Source organism: Hyla sarda, chromosome 1 (assembly GCF_029499605.1).
Source record: "Hyla sarda isolate aHylSar1 chromosome 1, aHylSar1.hap1, whole genome shotgun sequence".
Classification (NCBI taxonomy): domain Eukaryota; kingdom Metazoa; phylum Chordata; class Amphibia; order Anura; family Hylidae; genus Hyla; species Hyla sarda.
In genome coordinates this window covers 190,383,342-190,400,123 of record NC_079189.1, presented here as the reverse complement: position 1 = coordinate 190,400,123, position 16,782 = coordinate 190,383,342, and positions in this window count along the sequence as shown.

Genomic DNA, 16,782 nt, shown 5'->3' with positions numbered 1-16,782 from the left:
GGAATAGATGCTGACCGGATGAGAAGAACCTTCCAGTAAATGTCGCCATTCCTCCAAAGCTAGCTTAATAGCGAGAAGTTCACGATCTCCAATGGAGTAATTCCTCTCAGCAGAAGAGAAACTCTTGGAGAAGAACCCACAAGTTAAACTCTTACCCTTGGCGTTTACAAGCTAGAGAGTTGCAACCAGTGGAACAGTCAGATGACAAACAAACAAATAAAGAAGTACAATAATGGCAGGCAAAAGGAAAGTCAGGCAAAGCAGAGGTCAAACCAACTGAGTAATGGACAGTAGAAATGCCCACCCAGGAGCCATGCACACTGAACACCACACTGACTGGCCAGTGCTCCTGCGCAGCAGATAGGACAGAATGAGCTGTCATTCACCTGTGCACCGCTCTATTAAGTGCCGAGCCATTGCCACAGTGACACATTATGCTGCCACCTCTGGGCCTGGAGAGAGAAGGCTATACAGAAAATTCCGTCTGGATCAGGACAGTTCTTTCGTGCTTTTGGATCTTCTGGTTTTGGACCTTGTTCAACCATGTACTTGGTAACCCATTAGTCTACTGATTATGATTATTGGGGACCTCTTGGCTTAGAATTCTAGACTGTCAACCTGTTAACCCCTTGGCTTATGTTTTTTGTCTATATGTGACCTCCTGGGTTTTGACCCATAGAATATCCCTGGTTATTCTACTGCTTTCTCTCTTTTCCCTCCTGGTACCAACCTGGTGAGACAATCACACATCTCCCTTCCTGGGCTTCTGTGACAGTTTGCAGACTCATGTCCTTTGTCATTATAACCTAACTGCTCTACAGACACAACCTTGGTCACTGGCAGCCAAGTCTGTCTAACTTTGCATAAGGCTCTGGTGAAGTCACAGGGATAGTTTTAGGCATCCATATATGAGTGGATTATTGGCTGCTTTTTTAGGAAAAGTTCACTATAATTCAGGACTCCTATCTGCCATTAAACATGTAAATGTTTTATAGCATAACTGTGACCAGACTGTAGAGAGAACAGAAAATGGCCCAATAAAGGGTATAGGAAAAAAAAATCTATTTAGTCTCTCGGTTTTTGTGGTGGATTAAAGGGGTACTCCGGTGGAAAACTTTTTTTTTTAAATCAACTGATGCCAGAAAGTTAAACAGATTTGTAAATTACTTCTATTAAAAAATCTTAATCCTTCCAGTACTTATTAGCGGCTGTATACTACAGAGGAAATTCTTTTCTGTTGCAATTTCTTTTCTGTCACGACCACAATGCTCTCTGCTGACACCTCTGTCCATTTTAAGAACTGTCCAGAGCAGGAGAGGTTTGCTATGAGGATTTGCTCCTGCTCTGGACAGTTCCTGACATGGACAGAGGTGTCAGCAGAGAGCATTGCGGTCGTGACAGAAAAGAAATCCAAAAGAAAAGAATTTCCTCTGTAGTATACAGCCGCTAAGAAGTACTGGAAGGATTAAGATTTTTTAATAGAAGTAATTTACAAATCTATTTAACTTTCTGGCACCAGTTGATTTAAAAAAAAATCTGGAGTACCCCTTTAAAGGTGTTAAGAAAACTACTGATGTAAAACTGTTTTGTTTTATCACTTCAATTTATTGGTTTTGCAGTAAGTTTCTACTTTTGATAAATATTTTTTTTCCAATTATTTATGGTGTCCATGGAGTTTCAAATAAAATGAAGCAGAATAAATGTGTTGATGAGCAAAGCGTAGTGATAACATTAATCAGCCATTTATTGCTTAAGACCAAATTATAACCTGCTCATTTTCATTACGTGGAAATTAAATGTTAAATGTCAGATTGTATTGATTCTTGACACTTTCCGCATTAGCAATTATCTCTCTTGACCTTTTTTTTTGTAACTTGAAAAAATAAGAGTATAACAGAATCTGGAATCATATAATGAATAAGAAATGCTACAAACAACAATGTAAATATATATTGTTATAAGATTGCGAATCCATTACAGGGGTTTTCACCCAAGAACTAAAAGTAATTAAAAGTCATTTTAAAATGTTAAAACATTGTTTTATTCTTTTATAGTACCTATTGTATTGTATCTTTCTTGTTTTCTGTTTTCCTCTCATCTCTGCCCTGAATGAGCAGTATAGTGGATGAGCAGAAGAGGCGGCACATGTGACTCTCTAACTTCATACTACTGTTATAATGCATCACCAGTTTCCATGCTGCCCCTCCTCCTTTTTCTTGATGTCTCAGCGTGGGGTTACTTTTTTCTTGCAACCTAAAAATTTGTTTTAGTCTAATAAACAAACATGAATAGACTGTTACCCAGGAAAAAATACTGTAATATAGTAAAATAACATAGTCTCAGCATTTTCATCACTGCAAAGTTTCTGATAAACAGTGAGATAGTCAATGTACTGCATTGGTTTTAATGTCTCAGTCCCCAAGGATCCAGCTAAAAATACTGATTCAGATTCACATATGTATTCATTGGCAGATGCATCATTCTGTAGATGTTAAAGGGGTACTCCGGTGAAAACTTTTTTTCTTTTAAATCAACTGGTGGCAGAAAGTTAAACATATTTGTAAATTATTTCTATTAAAAAATCTTAATCCTTCCAGTACTTATAAGCTGCTGAATGCTACAGAGGAAATTCCTTTCTTTTTGGAACACTGATGACATCACGAACACAGTGCTCTCTGCTCACATCTCTGTCCATTTTAGCAACCATGCATAGCAGATGTCTGCTAAGGGCAGCATGGTGGCTCAGTGGTTAGCACTGCTGCCTTGCAGTGCTGGGGACTTGGGTTAAAATCCCACTAAGGACAACAACAAATAAAGTGTTATTATTATTATAATAATGTCAGCAGAGAGAACTGTGCTCATGATGTCATCAGAGAGCATTCCAAAAAGAAAATAATTTCCTTTGTAGTATTCAGCAGCTAATAAGTACGGGAATGATTAAGATTTTTTAATAGAAGTAATTTACAAATATGTTTAACTTTCTGCCACCAGTTGATTTAAAAGAAAAAAGGTTTTCACCGGAGTACCCCTTTAACATAGTTATACTGTACATTGAAAACACCAAGAGACACTATTATAGGCAAGGGAAAGCTGTATTGCCAAAACAGAAACATTTTAAAAGCATTACATGCATCATTGTTCTGTATCGGAAGATTATTCATTAGCATTTTTAAGCACAAGGAAAACCACTTCAAGGCATTTAAAGGGTTACTCAGAAACTTTAGTTGAATGTGAAATGCTGGTTCTGATATCATTGAGCCCATAAAACTTTGAAGCTCAAGAAATATTTCAGTCAAGGTAAGCATTTTCCAAAAAAAGAATTGTACTGACTGCTTAAAGGCTGAAAATAAAGAACAGACTTGAATTGAGGCTAAAAAAATGTAACAGATCTATTATTATTGGCTCTATGATATGATCTGTAAGATGTATGTTATGCACTTGCAGTAGAAATGTATTCTCTGTGTTTGTACTCTAATAGTACAAGATAGAAGAGAGGCAGGGTCTATGGGATTATAGGGCCTTCAACTTTGGGTCTATAATCCTCAGGTTCATGGTATCCAGAGTTTAGGAGTGCTGGTCTCTGCAGCTCAGAGCGTAAGAGCCTCAGTGAAATCTGAATAAGACAAATTTTGTAAGACCCTTGATGTATGGCCAACATTATTTATGTCCGCTAGTCATGATTAAAGGAAAACTGTCAGATATTTTCTCCCGCACTATCCACAGGTACTGACGTCAGCGCCGCTTATGAATATTCATCCCCCCTCCCTCCAGTTAGGAGCGGCGATGAGAGAGAGACTGGAGGGAGGGGGGATGAATATTCTTAAGCGGCGCTGATGTCAGTGCCAGTTAAGCTGCAGAAGCCCTGCCCGTGCAAGTTACAGACAGATTTCCACATATAATAAAACTACAATTGCGGGAAAAGGGCCGGGCGGATCCTGGCAAGGTAGGGCTCCTTGGAATCAGCGTCTCCTGCACTATCCATCATTACTTGTGGATAGTGTGGGAGAAAATATCTGACAGTTTTCCTTTAATATCCTTCTTCCTATTTAAACAGGAGAATACAGCAGCACACTGCTAGCACAAAGATACGGATAAAACATGAAATGCTATATTGCTACAATGCAAAATATGAACAAATGTAGGTGCTTTGCTCACCATTTGGCCAAATAGTTTGGACCATCCCACCGCAATAAGGTGACCTCATTGGGACTGACCCTATACCAGGCTTGTAAGGTCTGGAACATCCAGTACCTCATAAGATGGGTGGAGTGCAGGAGCCAACATGCAGGTAGCCACTCCCCCATATGTATAACACAAAAAAGGATAAGTTGGCCAGCACATACTGATACCAAACTATTGCATGGACCTGGCATACAGGTGCATGCTGCTAGGCTAAATATACATAAACAGGAGAATACAGCAGTACACTGCTAGCACAAATCTACAGATAAAACAAGAAATGCTATATTGCGACAAACTCAGATGTGTTGGGAAAATGATCCAACTGCATGATCGGATCATTGATATGAATGGGAGCATGGACATGTCAGCATATATGTGTCATTTTCCCGACATATCCATGCCTCCGAGACACCAATCATGGTGTTAACCAACCCACAGAAAGAAGGCCAGGACAACTTCAGATCAAGAACGAAGAAAAAACTTTTTTGGCTTAATATATTAAGGATTAAAGAGGGGACTCAGGTTTTTTTTTTATATTTCAATAAAGTTTTTCTTTTAAACCTGGTGTATGTCTGTGTCTTTTTTTTCCTACTTAACCCTAAAGTTTACCCTGCTCCATTATTACCTCAGTAACCACTTGCACTAGGGGTACTGGTAGCAGACTGGTAGTATTAGGCTTGCAACCAGTGTTAATTTTAGTCATCAGTTTTAATCATATTTTAGTCACCTGAATTGTTTAGGTCTAGTTTTAGTCGACTAACTGTCTAAAATCAGGTTCAGTTAAAGAGTAATGCTAATTCTGGAGAAGTGCTTGAATAAAGCAAACTGATTATATACTGCAGAAGTAAAAGGCTATTAGGATGTTATTACTTATGGTATTAAGGTATGGACATTGACTACAGGCAAAAAACATTATTTTTGATGGGATCTCTTCCTAAATCTACTCAACCTAATATTTTTGTCGAGTTTTAGTCAGTTGACTGAAATAACGATACACATAGTTATTAAGTTTAAGCCACTAAAAAGTGCTGTTGACTAAAACTATGACGAAAATGATTAGTTAAAAAAACTAACACTGCTGGCTATGGGCGAGATAAATGAACCTTGCCATCCTGGTTATGTTAAGCTGCAGATATTGGGTTTAGTACCTGGCAGAATAAAAAAAAAATAGAGAGGACCCCACTTTTTTTTATGATTTGTTTATTTAAAAAAAAAAGTGTGAGGCCTCCCATATTTTCCATAGCCAAAAAGGTACAAAAACCAAACAGCAGCAGCCTGGCATTACTATGGTGGCAATGGCCATTTATTTTAGCCATTGCCAGCTTAATAATTCCAGCCTGGTACTGCCCAGTCTTGGAACATTCATTTTTTAATGATTTGAGCTGGATGATACCTGGTTCTTCCTATTACCCCTGGTACTGGTGGGTACCAGGGTAATAATGGAAGGTTTTATGTAAGCCTTTTTATGGGCTTAAAGGGAACCAATCATCAGATTTTACCCTATATAATGCTTGGCAAAGCGTTATATAGGGTAAAATTGTTGTCCTCACCATCCCCGGGGGAAGCTCCTGCCCCCAGGGATGGTGAAGATATGAAGTTATAAACTAGTCACCACCGCTGCCGTAAGTAGTCACCTGGGCGGGGAGCTCTTCTCACCTACTCCCGTTCTTCGGCCAGGAGCGACGCCCCCTCCGCTTGATTGCTGGGCCGCGTCATTGTTCCGCTCACTGAACAGACAGAGCAGAGTGATGACGCAGCCCATCAATTAAGCGGAGGGGGTGTCACTCCCGGCCGAAGAACGGGAGTAGGTGAGAAGAGCTCCCCGCCCAGGTGACTACTTACGGTGGCGTTGGTGAATAGTTTTAACTTCATATCTTCACCATCCCTGGGGGCAGGAGCATCCCCCGGGAATGGTGAAAATAAAGATTTTACCCTATATAACACTTTGCCAAGCGTTATATAGGGTAAAATCTGATGATTGGTTCCCTTTAATGGTAAGACGGCTTCCACTACAATACCAAAAATAAATATGTAACAAGACACACGCATCAGATTTATAAGAAAAACTTTATTTAAAAAAATAAAATAAAATAACTAAGGTCCCTCATTAGACCTTTAATTTAAGGGATTGTTTGGTGACAGGAAAAACTGGGTATGGTGTCAAAATCTGTAATAAAGCAATTTGCTTATATAGTGTTACTAGCTGAGTACCCGGCATTGCCCAGTTTTTCCATCCTAATCCTTGTTGGGGAGGAAAATCAACAAAGGTGGAAGCTTTTGACTTCATATCCCATCCTCATATATTGTTGTCAAATCCCAACCCCACATCCTGACCTCATATGCCGTCCTCATATCTCGACCTCATATCCCTACCTCCTATCTCAACCTCATATCCCATGTTCCTATCCCGTCCTCATATTCCAACCTCCTATCCCGACCTCCTATGTCGACCTCATATGCCATCCTCATATCCTGACCTCCTATCCCTTCCTCCTATCTTGACCTCATATCCCATCCTCATATCCCAGCCTCATATCCCAACCTCATATCCCGTCCTCATATCCCGACCTCATATCCTGACTTCCTATCCCAACCTCCTATCTTGACCTCATATCTTGCCCTCATATATTGTTGTCATATCCCAACCCCATATCCCATCCCCATATCCTGTCTTCATATCTCAACCTCATTTCCTGTCCTCATATCCCATCCTCATATCTCGACCTCATATCCCGACCTCCTGTCCCAACCTCATATCCCATCCTCCTATCCCGTCCTCATATTCCAACCTCCTATCTTGACCTCATATCCCGTCCTCATATCCCGTCCTCCTATCCCATCCTCATATTCCGACCTCATATCCTGTCCTCCCTATCTCGACCTCATATTCCATCCTCATATTCTGTCCTCCTGTCCCGACCTCATATCCCTTCCTCATATCTCGACCTCATATCCCAACCTCATATCCCGTCCTCCTATCCCGCCCTAATATTACAACCTCCTATCCCGACCTCCTATATTGACCTCATATCCCGACCTCTTATCTCGACCTCATATCCTGTCCTCATATTCCGACCTCATATCCCATTGTCATATCCTGACCTCATATCCAGTCCTCGTATCCCGACCTCATATCCCGACCCCATATCCTAACACTATACCCACATCCTCATATCCAGACCTCATATCCCGTCCTCATATCTCAACCTCATATCCCGACCTCCTAGTTCATCCGTCTATTTCGACCTCATATCGCGACCTCCTATCCCATCCTCCTATCTTGACCTCATATCCCATCCTCATATTCCGTCCTCATGTCCCGACCTCATATCCCATCCTCATATCCTGACCTAATATCCCGTCCTCATATCCCAACCTCATATCCCGTCCTCATATCTCGACCTCATATCCCAACCTCCTATCCCAACCTCATATCCCGTCCTCCTATCCCATCCTCATATTTCAACCTCCTATCCCAACCTCCTATCTCGACCTCATATCCCGTCCTCATATCCTGACCTCCTATCCCATCCTCCTATCTTGACCTCATATCTCGTCCTCATATCCCAGCCTCATATCCCAACCTCATATCCCGTCCTCATATCCTGACCTCATATCCCGACCTCCTATCACAACCTCCTATCTCGCCCTCATATCACGTCCTCGTATCCCGACTTCCTATCCTGTCCTGCTATCTCGACCCCATATTCCGTCCCCGACCTCATATCTCGTCCTCATATCCCTACTTCATATCCAGTCCTCGTATCCCGACCTCATATCCCGACCCCATATCCTGACACCATACCCACATCCTCATATCCAGACATTATATCCTGTCCTCATATCTCGACCTCATATCCCGTTCTTATATCCCATCCTCATATCCCGACCTCCTAGTCCATCCGCATATCTCGACCTCATATCCCATCCTCATATCCCGACCTCATATCCCGTCCTCATATCCCGTCCTCATATCCCAACCTCATATCCCAATCTCATATCCCGTCCTCATATCCCGTCCACATATCCCAACCCCACATCCTGACCTCATATGCCGCCCTCATATCTCGACCTCATATCCCTACCTCGTATCTCAACCTCATATCCCATGTTCCTATCCCGTCCTCATATTCCAACCTCCTATCCCGACCTCCTATGTCGACCTCATATGCCATCCTCATATCCTGACCTCCTATCCCTTCCTCCTATCTTGACCTCACATCCCATCCTCATATCCCAGCCTCATATCCCAACCTCATATCCCGTCCTCATATCCCGACCTCATATCCTGACTTCCTATCCCAACCTCCTATCTTGACCTCATATCCTGCCCTCATATATTGTTGTCATATCCCAACCCCATATCCCGTCCCCATATCCTGTCTTCATATCTCAACCTCATTTCCTGTCCTCATATCCCATCCTCATATCTCGACCTCATATCCCGACCTCCTATCCCAACCTCATATCCCGTCCTCCTATCCCGTCCTCATATTCCAACCTCCTATCTTGACCTCATATCCCGTCCTCATATCCCGTCCTCCTATCCCATCCTCATATTCCGACCTCATATCCTGTCCTCCTATCTCGACCTCATATTCCATCCTCATATTCTGTCCTCCTGTCCCGACCTCATATCCCTTCCTCATATCTCGACCTCATATCCCAACCTCATATCCCGTCCTCCTATCCCGCCCTAATATTACAACCTCCTATCCCGACCTCCTATATTGACCTCATATCCCGACCTCTTATCTCGACCTCATATCCTGTCCTCATATCCCGACCTCATATCCCATTGTCATATCCCGACCTCATATCCAGTCCTCGTATCCCGACCTCATATCCCGACCCCATATCCTAACACCATACCAACATCCTCATATCCAGACCTCATATCCCGTCCTCATATCTCGACCTCACATCCCGTCCTAGTTCATCCGCCTATTTCGACCTCATATCGCGACCTCCTATCCCATCCTCCTATCTTGACCTCATATCCCATCCTCATATTTCGTCCTCATATCCCGTCCTCATATCTCGACCTCATATCCCAACCTCCTATCCCTACCTCATATCCCGTCCTCCTATCCCATCCTCATATTTCAACCTCCTATCCCAACCTCCTATCTCGACCTCATATCCCGTCCTCATATCCTGACCTCCTATCCCATCCTCCTATCTTGACCTCATATCTTGTCCTCATATCCCAGCCTCATATCCCAACCTCATATCCCGTCCTCATATCCTGACCTCATATCCCGACCTCCTATCACAACCTCCTATCTCGCCCTCATATCACGTCCTCGTATCCCGACTTCCTATCCTGTCCTGCTATCTCGACCCCATATTCCGTCCCCGACCTCATATCTCGTCCTCATATCCCTACTTCATATCCAGTCCTCGTATCCCGACCTCATATGCCGACCACATATCCCGACACCATACCCACATCCTCATATCCAGACATTATATCCCGTCCTCATATCTCGACCTCACATCCCGTTCTTATATCCCATCCTCATATTCCCACCTCCTAGTCCATCGGCATATCTCGACCTCATATCCCATCCTCATATCCCGACCTCATATCCCGTCCTCATATCCCGTCCTCATATCCCAACCTCATATCCCGTCCTCATATCCCGTCCACAAATCCCAACCTCATATCCCGTCCTCATATCCCAACCTCATATCCCATCCCCATATCCCATCCTCATATCCCGGCCTCATATCCCGTCCTCATATCCCAACCTCGTATCCCGTCCTCATAGCCCGGCCCCATATCCCATCCCCATATCCCCTCCCATATCCCGACCTCATATCCCATCCTCATATCCCAATCTTATATCCCGTCCTCATATTCCGACCTCACATCCCATCCTCATATCCCGACCTCATCCTGTCCTCATATCCTGACCTCATATCCCATCCTCATATCCAGACCTCATATCCAGTCCTCATATCCCGACCTCATATCCAGTCCTCGTATCCTGACCTCATATCCCGACCCCATATCCCGACCCCTTACCCACATCCTCATATCCAGACCTCCTATCCCGTCCTCATATCTCGACCTCATATCCCGTCCTTATATCCCGTCCTCATATCCCGACCTCCTAGTCCATCCGCCTATTTCGACCGCATATCCCGTCCTCATATCCCGACCTCCTAGTCCATCCTCCTATCTCAACCTCGTATCCCATCCTCATATTCCGTCCTCATGTCCCGACGTCATATCCCATCCTCATAGCCCGACCTCATATACCGTCCTCATATCCTGTCCTCATATCCCGACCTCATATCCCGTCCTCAGCCCGACCCCATATCCCATCCCCATATCTCGACCTCATATCTTGCCCTCATATCACGTCCTCGTATCCCGACTTCCTATCCTGTCCTGCTATCTCGACCCCATATTCCGTCCCGACCTCATATCTCGTCCTCATATCCTTACCTCATATCCAGTCCTCGTATCCCGACCTCATATCCCGACCCCATATCCCGACACCATACCCACATCCTCATATCCAGACATTATATCCCGTCCTCATATCTCGACCTCATATCCCGTCCTTATATCTCATCCTCATATCCCGACCTCCTAGTCCATCCGCATATCTCGACCTCCTATCCCGTCCTCATATCCAGTCCTCATATCCCAACCTCATATCCCGTCCTCATATCCCGTCCACATATCCCAACCTCATATCCCGTCCTCATATCCCAACCTCATATCCCATCCCCATATCCCATCCTTATATCCCGACCTCATATCCCGGCCTCATATCCCAACCTCGTATCCCGTCCTCATAGCCCGGCCCCATATCCCATCCCCATATCCTGTCCCATATCATGACCTCATATCCCATCCTCATATCCCGATCTTATATCCCGTCCTCATATTCCGACCTCACATCCCATCCTCATATCCCGACCTCATCCTGTCCTCATATCCTGACCTCATATCCCATCCTCATATCCAGTCCTCGTATCCCGACCTCATATCCCGACCCCATATCCCGACCCCTTACCCACATCCTCATATCCAGACCTCATATCCCGTCCTCATATCTCGACCTCATATCCCGTCCTTATATCCCGTCCTCATATCCCGACCTCCTAGTCCATCCGCCTATCTCGACATCATATCCCGTCCTCATATCCCGACCTCCTAGTCCATCCTCCTATCTCAACCTCGAATCCCATCCTCATATTCCGTCCTCATGTCCCGACGTCATATCCCATCCTCATATCCCGACCTCATATACCGTCCTCATATCCCGTCCTCATATCCCATCCTCATATCCCGTCCTCATAGCCCGACCCCATATCCCATATCTCGCCCCATATCCCGACCTCATATCCCGTCTCCATATCTCGACCTCATATCCCGGCCTCATATCCCATCTTCATATTCCGTCCTCCTACCCCGTCCTCCTATCTCGACCGCATATCCCGTCCTCATATCCCGACCTTATATCCCATCCTCATATTCCAACCTCATATCCCATCCTCATATCTGACCTCACCCTCTCCTCATATCCCAACCTCATATCTCGACCTCATATCCCGACCTCAAATCCCTACCCCATATCCCGTCCTAATATGCTGTCCTCATATCCCGTCCTTATGTCCCATCCTCATTTCCTGATATGTGATGAAGATATTGTAAGCTGAAAATAGAAGGGGACGTGGCTTTGTGGGACTGGGCGTGATTTGCAAGCCAGAGCGATGCACAAAAAGGGTAGAGAATAAAAGGGTTGGGGCTTAAACAGGTGGCGTGTATTTGTGAAATGGGGTGTGGCTTGCAAGCCGGACTGACACATTCAGGAGATACAGAGCTGAGTGGAGTAAGGTAACGGAAGTCCCATATACTTGCATGGGACGTGAAACAAAAACCCATCTTTTATATAAGGGTGCAGGTAAGGATTAATTTAACTATCATATATTTTTAATTGACATATAAGTAATATGTGTAGCAGGTATTATTGAATTATCTCCAGCCGTTTGGAAGTTATGCAGTAACATATATTTCCCTTAGACTTGTATGGGACTTTAAAGGGGTACTCCAGTGGGAAACTTTTTTTTTTAAATCAATTGTGCCAGAAATTTATACAGATTTGTAAATTACTTCTATTAAAAAATCTTAATCCTTCCAGTACTTATTAGCTGCTGGATATTACATAGGAAAATTATTTTATTTTTGGAACACAGAGCTCTCTGCTGACATCATGACCACAGTGCTCACTGCTGAAACCTCTGTCCATTTTAGGAACTGTCCAGAGCAGCATATGTTTGCTATTGGGATTTTCTCCTACTCTGGACAGTTCTTAAAATAGACAGAGATGTCAGCAGAGAGCACTGTGGTCATGATGTCAGCAGACAGCTCTGTGTTCCAAAAAGAAAATAATTTCCTCTGTAGTATTCAGCAGCTAATAAGTACAGGAAGGATTAAGATTTCCTAATAGAAGTTATTTACAAATCTGTTTAACTTTCTGGCACCAGTTGATAAAAAAAAAAAAGTTTTCCACTGGCAAATGGGGGTGGGTAAGGGTTAAATTACCTATCCTATGTTTGTTGTTGACATATAAGTAACATGTGTGCCAAGTTTCATGTTAATATCTTTAGCTGTTTGGATGTGATGCTGGAACGTACACACATACATACACACATACACATACACATACACACACACACACACACACATACCCACACACACACACATTGGCCCTGATTTACTAAGAGTGGAGTGTAGGTTTCCTTGTGTGTTTTAACCCCTTCAGGACTCCGCGTTTTTCAGTTTTTGCATTTTCGTTTTTTCCTCTTCACCTTTTAAAAATCATAACCCTTTCAATTTTTCACCTAAAAATACATATCATGGCTTATTTTTTGCGCCACCAATTCTATTTAAAATGACATTAATCATTTTACCCAAAAATCCATGGCAAAACTGAAAAAAAATCATTGTACGACAAAATTGAAGAAAAAATGCCATTTTGTAAATTTTGCAGAGATGTGGATAAGATCCAAAAAGAAGGATATCCCAGATGGCGCTTCTCCTCCCAGGAAAGATGCAATGCAGCAATCCACAGAAAATATAGGTTTATTGCAACATAAGTTTCAAGCCCGTGCTGGGCTCTTCTTCAGGCATAATGTTAGACATTGTATAATACATGGTTTAAAAAGCCCGGGACCAGAACTACAACCGGGTCAAAGGTCATCAAATGTTACATAAGATACTTAAAATTTTTAGAACAATAAGAAATAATGGTTATAAATGATTTGTATAAAACCACACACTTAAAATAAACATACAGAATATAAAATATATAATATAATGTGGTGTAGTTATTCCTCTGCAGCACTGGTACTCCAGCCAGTGGCCCACTCTCACAGTGACTGAATGAATGGCAACCATAGTGAGGCTGATAAACAAACAGTAGTAGGGCTGCACACTCTCACAGTGACTAAATGAATGGAAACCAAAGTGAGGCTGATAAACAAACAGTAGTAAGGCTGCACAGCACAGTCCCTGCAGTGCAGCATCATACGATAGCGATTGCTATGTTTGGGCTATCAGGTAGTGGTGAATTTTTTAAAATTAGCGTGTGCTGACACGATCCTGTCAGCCTGTGCGATCATTTTTACAGCGCTGGCACAGCAGTGAGTAGTATTTGATTAGTGCGTACTGACTGTAATGACAGGAGTGTGTTTCAGAAATACATGTGTGCGCTACAGGCGGCGATCCCTTCAGATATCGCCATCAGGAGTGCAGGCTCAGTTGTGGGCAATAAAAATTTTAAATTATTCGGCGATGTATACTGTGGGCTTTGAGCAAACATGGGAACGGAAGAAGGAGAGGGTGTGTGGGCTCGGAATGATAACCTGTAGGATTAGAGCAGGGAATGTGATGGAGGTAATGGGTGGGATGAGCGAGGGGGGGGAGGGAGAGAAATGGGAGAGCTAAGAGTATGATGGATATGGAGGGAGAGGGAGGGAAAGGAGAGCTCAGAGTATGATGGATGCATGAGAATGATAATTATATAAGAATGGTTATTGTGTGGTATTCCTAAAGGGAAGAACAAATGGAATCATATAATGGTTTTCACTGTTTCATTCCCTTCGGGAAGATGGTGGACAGTTTGTACATCCAGTACACTTCTTTCTTTTTTTTATATTTCAAAACGGTTAGCTCATCTCTCATCAGAGAGATGAAATTTTCAACTCCTGGATGCAAGATGGCGCAATGCCTGGACATGCTGTGGAGCATGAATTTATTTTTAATGTTCTGTCTATGTTTGTTGAGGCGGTTTCTTAATTGCTGGATGGTACGTCCCACGTGTTGTTGTCCGCAGGTGCAATTTAGTAGGTAAATGACAAAAGAAGATTGGCATGTGAGTCTATATTTTAGATTGTACTTCTCACCGATGCTGTTGGAGCTGAATTCAGTGATTCCATTCCTAATCTCTTTACAACACATACACCTTGCATGATTGCATCTGAAGGATCCGGGATGTGATGTGAAGTGGGTGGTGATGCTCTTATGTTGTTTAATGACGCTTGGGGGGAAGATATTCTTCAATGTTGGTGCTCGTCTGAACGTAACTTGTTGTGCCCTGGGTAATTTCTTGCAGAGTAGCTCATCATTGTGTAATATGTTCCCAAAATCTTTTTAATCTCTGTAGCAGAGTTGCAATAGGTGGTGATGAAATTAAGTTTTTGACTTTCATTGGTGTCCGACACCGCACTGGCAGTTCTGTCCGATTTTAGACATTCCTTCTGGGGATGGGCTCAGGGTAGTTCTACTCTTTGAACCGGACGGAAAGTATTTTAGCTTGTTTCTTAAAAGTTTAATTGTCCGTACAATTTCTCCGGACTCTCTTGTATTGCCCGTACGGGACATTTCTAAGCCACTGTTTGTGGTGGGCACTGTGATAATCCAGGTAGCTATTTACATCCACCTGCTTGAAGTAGGTGGATGTAATGTAATTTTCTTTATTATGGGAGATGTTAAGATCCAGGAAGTTTATTTTCTGTTCACTCATTTCAAGGGTGAATTTTATGCCCCATAGGTTGTTGTCCAAATGTTCTAGGAAACCTTCAATGGACTCTTTTGGTGTACAAAGATGTTACGTCACAAGTGATAAAGAATATGCCTGGTTCCCACTTCATGGTCAAGAGTTTTTCTATAAGCTGTGTTGAATCACGTAAATAACTGGGTAGCTGGATGATGTATTCTTGGAGAAACAGGTCGATATAATGAGATAGGTTACTTGCAAGACAGTTGGTATTGGAGATGATGGGGCCAAGTGAGTTATTAATGGATTTATGTATTTTTGGAAGGAAATAGAAATAAGGTTTATTGTTGTGTTGGAACTGTAAATATTTAAATTCTTTTTTTGTCCAAGAGACCCTTTTCCTGCTGTCTCTATGATGTTATGGTATTCTTTGGAGATTTTAATGAAAGGATCTCCATCATTTTTTTCATAGAAGGCTTCATCGGATAGTATGTTTGTAGCTTCATGCTCATAATATTGCAGGTCCATGACGACCACTCCCCGCCCCCTTGTCGGCTGATCTTATGACAATATTCTTGTTATTTTTCAAACCCTGGAGGGCCAACTTTTCTTTAGATGTGAGATTACTCTTTGTTTTCTTACTTTTGTTTATTTGCTGTTGAGTTTCTTGAAATCTTCATAAACGAGATCCTGAAATACTTGTATGTGTGCCCCCTGCGCATGCATCGAGTAGAAATTGGATGCCAGCTTAACCGGTTGGTGCTTGGATTTATCTGGAGATCCTGAGGAAATGGGGGCAGGGTCCACCTTACCACAATGGTCAGGTTTTGTTAGGAAAAAAGTTGTAATGTTAACTTCCGTATGAAATGGTTAAAATCAAGAAAAAGCTGGAAAGCATCACCCTTATTAGCAGGACAAAAAGAGAGGCCCTTCTCCAGTAAGGAGGTTTCATATGGATTTATATTTGCATATGTTGAATATTTTTATTTGTTCCTTATTTTTGTTCGGTTGGTCGCTGGATTCCTTGTTTAGTTCCACTGTGTGCATACCAGTTTTGCTTTTTCTTTTCTTGCCACCTCTTCTCCCTCTACTTCTGTGATTTTCCTTTTTGTTCTGTTGTGTATGAACATCTCTGGGATCCTGTAAGTGGTCTTGGGGGGTACCCCTATAAAAACCTTGGAGGGACTGTGACGGTGGCGGTAGAGGTTCCTGATTAGTGGGATCTTACTGGAGACAGAGGATTGGTTCCCTGTCCTGGGTCACTGGAATCCGAGGTCAATTCAAAGGGATCTAGTGGCAATATCTCAAGTAAAATTGATTGAGTAACCTTGGTCTTCTGTGGTCCTACGTCCAGGTTTCTCAGGTAAGGGGCTAGACACCCTTTGCTGTTTATATTGTCGATAATTATCACTTCAGATGCGGCAGAATGTGCCAAGCCTTCCTTATCCGGGGGATTAATGGCCTCATGGATAGAAGGCCAAAATCAATGAGATGTGTCAGAGTGTTGTCGCCCAGTGGCTCATCCCTCTTTGAGTTTAGGAGGGGGAACACAGTTGTATTTTTGATGATGTTTTCATTT